The sequence below is a fragment of the Maylandia zebra genome, linkage group LG3 (genome assembly GCF_041146795.1).
Source record: "Maylandia zebra isolate NMK-2024a linkage group LG3, Mzebra_GT3a, whole genome shotgun sequence".
Lineage (NCBI taxonomy): Eukaryota > Metazoa > Chordata > Actinopteri > Cichliformes > Cichlidae > Maylandia > Maylandia zebra.
Genome location: NC_135169.1, coordinates 9,237,618 through 9,243,617, shown reverse-complemented (window position 1 = coordinate 9,243,617; position 6,000 = coordinate 9,237,618).

Sequence of the window (6,000 nt, the reverse complement as noted above, 5' to 3'; positions counted from 1 at the left end):
CAGATTTTTACATGATAGCCTACCTATAAAATCACTTTATCTATGGCAAAGCAGAATTTGATAATGATTGTTTTATTACTTTGATATTATCTATGGTAATGAGGAATGGAGCAATTGTCTACTTGGAGTTTAAGTAGTTCAGCATGAGCAATGACAACCTGCATCAATACAAAATCATTCCGATCACTGTATGCTTTATTAGTTCCCTTGGCAACATGATACCCGCAGTGAGCTACTGTAACTGCAAGGCTTCATCCGGTGATGCATTGAAATCTACGGCTCATTTAGCATGTATTACCTTAACAAGTGTGACTCACATGATGCTACTTTCAAGGAGATGTTCAGCAAAAAAAAAAAAGAGGCAATTTTAAGATGCTTTCCATCTAAAACTGTTATTATGGTCCAGCTAGTATGGTGTTGTGGCCAGGGTAAAAGAGAGACACCTTCGTGACACAGAGAACTAAGGTTTTATGTTGAACATACCTCGTTTATTAGTAGCCTTCAGCCTTGCTCTACAGTTAAAAATGAGTTTACGGCTACATATTAGCACAACAAAACAACGTGTAGTAACAACATGAGGATACAACATTTGAAACATCAGCAGATACCATTTAGAACATAGTAACAATATAGGTCTGAATAAATAACTGCCGAATTGCCGGATAACAATATGAAATAAATATAAAATATAATACACTCACCTTAAGGACATCACCAACAGCAAGGACTCCGTACTATGGCTGACACAGGTTCTAGTGAATGTGCCCTGGGATGATATTAAGAACTATTGATAACTTTTCTTTAAGGCCTGATCTGTCTGAAATTCATAGCCAGCTCTGACACGGTGCCATCAATCTTTGAATGCTGAAAAAGCAGCAGTGTATCCAGGAAACACATTATATGCTGCAATAAATGCACTGCCCAAGTGTCCCCTCTCCCCACTGCCTTTCAGCAGCAGACAGCAGCAAACAGGTCGTCAGAGGAGCCGATGTGATGATTAAGTTTAACATTTTCTACAATATTGACAAAGCACTTTAAGCACAAGTTTGTTAGTTAATCATTTACAAATGAATATTGTCTGTATGGACTTCCCCCCCAAAGAAAGTGCACATGTAAAACTGCGGTGTTAAGCGATGCGGTTGAAAAATTTGAGTGCGCCTAACTTTTGTGCCGGTGCGCCTAAATTTTTAAAGTTAGGCGCACCGGTGCGCCCATGTCAAAAAGTTAGTCTAGAGCTCTGACACTATGAGTTTATGGATATGGTTGGAAATATGCAAGACATAAACTGTATAGCTTAACATAACTGTTCTACCACTACTATTCCTATGTATAGACATGCACACACACACACACATACACACTAAATATACATGTCCAGTGACTTATGACATTGTGATTGAGGAGTTATAGAGTCTAACTGCTGTTGGGATGAATGATCTGCGAAAGCGCTCCTTCCTGCAGCGAGGGTGTTTCAGAGGGTGTGTTACTTCTCCTGGTTGGCACTAAACTATTGCTGTCCAGAATTAACGTTTTTTCTCTCACTATCAATAATTCGTTGATACCTATCTCTCCCTCTGTGAAAAGCTTGGGTGTCATTGTTGATAGCACATTATCCTTAAATTCACATATCAATAATGTCACACGTGCAGCATATTTTCAACTCCATAACATCAATTGCCTCCGCCCCTTCCTCACTCCTCATGACACTGCCATTCTCGTCCATAATCTCGTCATCTCTCAAACTGACTACTGTAATTCACTATTATTTGGCCTTACAAAAAAAATCCATCAACAAGCTCCAACGTGTCCAGAGCTCTGCTGCCTGTATTATTACTAGGACTTCCTCTACCCACCACATCTCCCCAATCCTGAAGCAGCTTCACTGGTTCCCAGTTAAATTTCGCATTTATTCTAAAATAATCCTTTGTACATTTAAGGCTATTCATTCTGTCTCTCTCCACCATACCTTTCTGATTTAGTACAGATGAACTTCCCATCTCAGTGCCTCAGATCTTCATCTTTTCTTTCTCTCTCTCTGTTCTTTCCGCTTGTCTTATTACAATGGGGGGCTTTTAGTCACTTTTCTTTTTAAGTCCACCCTCAAAACTCACCTGTGTAAAAGTCCTTATCTTTAAACCTCTACATGCTCTTAACTTTTATCTGTTACTCTTATTGTTGTGTATATTTCCAGTTTTTCTGGGGTTTTTTTTTAACATACACTCAACAAAAATATAAACGCAACACCTTTGTTACTGCTCCCATTCCCCATGGGATGGACGTAGAGACCTAAAATTCATTCCAGATACACAATATAACCATCCCTCCCAAACAGTGGTCATAAATCAGTCCAAATGTGTGGTAGTGGGCACATCTGCTATATTGAGATAATCCATCCCACCTCACAGGTGTGCCACATCAGGATGCTGATCTGACATCATGAGTAGTGCACAGGTGTACCTCAGACTGCCCACAACAAAAGGCCACCCTGGAATGTGCAGTTTTGTCTCACAGCAAAATGCCACAGATGCCACAAGCAATGAGGGAGCGTGCAATTGGCATGCTGACAGCAGGAATGTCAACCAGATCTGTCGCCCGTGCATTGAATGTTCATTTCTCAACCATAAGCCGTTTATTTATTATTTATTTATTATATTTGCCTCATACCTAACCCTGAACAAGCATCCCAGCTACAAATATGATACACCAGATTTCCTGACAATGGTATTGAATGCTGAGCTGTAATCTACAAACAGCATTCTCACATACGTGTCTCTCTTCTCCAGGTGTGACAGGGCAGTATGTAGTGTCAGGGCTATGGCATCATCAGTGGACCTGTTGTGGCGGTATGCAAACTGTAGAGGGTCCAGTGAGTCGGGCAGTGCAGAGCAGATGAAGTCCCTGACCAGCTTCTCGAAGCATTTGCTCACGATGGGGGTCAGGGCTACAGGTCGCCAGTCGTTCAATGAGGAGATGGTGGAGGATTTGGGTACAGGGACGATGGTGGCCATTTTGAAGCAGGCTGGGACTACAGACAGAGAGAGGGAAAGGTTGAAGATGTGCGTGAACACTCCAGCCAGCTGAGCCGCGCATGACTTGAGGACGCGGCCGGGAATCCCGTCCGGACCAGTAGCTTTGCGCGCGTTCACCTTCCTGAAGCACATCCACACATCCTCCTCAGACACAGTGTGCGCACTGACGTCATCCGCGGTGCGCACACTGTCCCGTCTCATGGTGTTTGCTGTATCAAATCTAGCATAGAATAAGTTTAGATCTTTGTTACATTCCCCTGAGGGGTCTAGGTGGGGAGGGGAAAGTAACAAAAAGTGTCCGGGTCAGAAAAAGGAGTCAAGGAGGCAAAAGGGTTAAATTAAATAGTTTTATTAAGGTAGCTCAACTAAAAGAGACGGACAAGCCGCTATCACCATTTAACTGCTCATCGTGTCTGCAGGCTTTGTTAATAAATTTCCACAACAGTAGCCACCTGTACAAACACACTAAGACATATTTAACATCATTTTCATCACTACTTATCAACACTTTCCCTCTCTTCTTCTTCTGTCCACATTTTAACACATCTCTGTCCATCACTCTTGGTTATACACCACCCACAGCACCTCTTACACACAGACACACTTCTCTTTACTGCATTCCTCAGTTTCTACACACTTCATACTGCATGTATTCTTTCCCATATTTCTGAAAGAGAAAAAATAGATAAATCATGCAATCAAAACCTGGATTTGCGCGGACTACCCAGAGGGATGCCTCCTACGGCCGTACTGGCCGTACTGCTGAGCTCAGCTTTGCGGACAAGCGTGTTCACCGTCCGGCCTTTTCCTTGTGGTGCAAAAGTGCTAAACACCGTAAACTAAGGACAGAGTCCTTCCCATGACGGTCCTGAAATTAGCCGTTGAATTCCTGAGGTTTCCCTCCCAGCGGTCCGTCCAAAAAAAATAAAACAACAACAAAAAACAAAAAACGCCCCCATTTGCTGGGCCCAGCTTCCATTGTACGAACAAGCGCGTCTGCTGTCCGGCCTTTCTGCCTTTTTCGCTGGTGCAAAAGTGCTAAAAGACCATACACTAGAAGGCTCAACTTGTTGAGCTTCAAAGATCCTGCACTTACCACTGCAACAAGAATACCCACTAGAAAACCCAAACTGAGTTTCTAGGAACCTGCACCCAATAATTGCAGCTGTAAGGAAGCGAGGCTTTCCCTGTTGGTCCGATTGAAAATGCTCCCAAATTAAAACATCTCACCGTTGCAGATCCTTTTCAGTGCCTCTCTTGGTTCTTTTAAAAATTCCTGCATGTGTGAGTCGCTGAAGCACACACCGCGGTTCCCCCTTTTTGAAAACAATGGTGGGACTGAGGCCATTTTACCTCAGGATAGTTCAGTGAAACTCACGGGAGGAATTCTGCCGACAACGCCAAATTGTCGTGGAAAATTTAACAATAACCTGCAACACACTGTAACAGTCACAATGGTGTGGTGTCTCTTTAAGGCAACCCAAGCCGTTCAGCCGGGTTTTTATATGGTTGGGGTTTTTTTTGGTTTTTTGGTTTTTTGTCCCGTTTGGATCTATAGCCATCAGAATTGTTGTCTTAAGGCCAAGAAAGATGCCAGGCGGATTTATTTTACCAAGTGGATCATCATGGCCTTGCCATATTGGTCCATTTGATTGACCTTTATTATAATTATTTATTTTATTTTCAGTTGCTACAAACGGGACAGACATAACTGTGGGATAGGACAGGGAGAAAGAATGAAAGAAAGAGAGGGAGAGAAAGAAAGAAAACCAAAGGGGAGAAGAGACGGTGAGAAGGGGGGGAAGAGAGAAAAAAAAACAAAAAAACAAAAAAAACAAAACACCTGGGTCACCTGTATGGAGAAAAAAAAAACAGAGGAGACAGCAAACAACAAAGAGCAACATAATAAGAAAAAAAGCACCATCACAATAAACTAGCTAGCCATAGATATCAATAGTTACTAAATAATAAACGATATTGTGCAGCACGCAAGATAGACAGCGCACAGTGTGCTTTGAGGCAGCAGCCAAGAAAGCTGTAGTCCGCGTCTGTGAATACCCATGTGTACACCTGTGTGCATACCTGTGTGGATCAGCATGCTTGCATTCCAAAGGTTTCTCCATGTAATGATCTGCTAGGGAGTGTGGGGGAGCCACAGCCCTGTCCTCTATGGTATCAAGCAGGTATGGAGGAGATCAAAACTCCAGACATCCAGAGGCCCCCAGAACACAAGAGACCAAGGAAGACCCACAGAGGGGCAGCCGCGCCCCTTATATGGTTATTGAAGAAGGCGTATTAAAGAACCACCGTGGATTACCGATACCAGCATGGGTGTGTTCTTCCAACTAGCCTGCTAGGTGTTTTGCCGCCTCCTCTCAACCACGCAACACAACCCAACGTTACAACACAGCCAGTGAGCTTGATTTGTGGGTTTAATAAACACACTGCAATGTGGAGAGAGCATCCCAGTGAAACACCAGGACCATCTCTGAATTGTGGCCACCGCCCTTACATCTTCTATACAGACACACAGACAAAGAACATCCACAGACTCTCACATGTTGGTATAGCCCCCCCTCTCACAGGGGGCTATACCTCCTCCCTCACACAGAGAATTATGACCTTGTTTTCTGCTTGGCCGTCACCTAAAGATTTACATCCCTGATAAGCAGAAGGAGTCCCACTATCTGTTTAACGTCTCCCATTACAACGGCCTCACTGTGGTAACTTTCCACATGCATGTAAACTAGTGACAGGAGTGCTCTCACTATGGTAAAGTGAGAAAGTGATATTACTATAACTAATGAGATGTGATTAAATATGTGATTAATACATGAGAAAAGAAATCTGCCACCACATTATTTAATGGCAAACATTCAAATTGAACTAAACAGTCACAGATTCATGTAGTGACTGTGTGCAAAACGTTACAAGACTATTAACAATGACACATTTGTTCCAACAAGCTCTC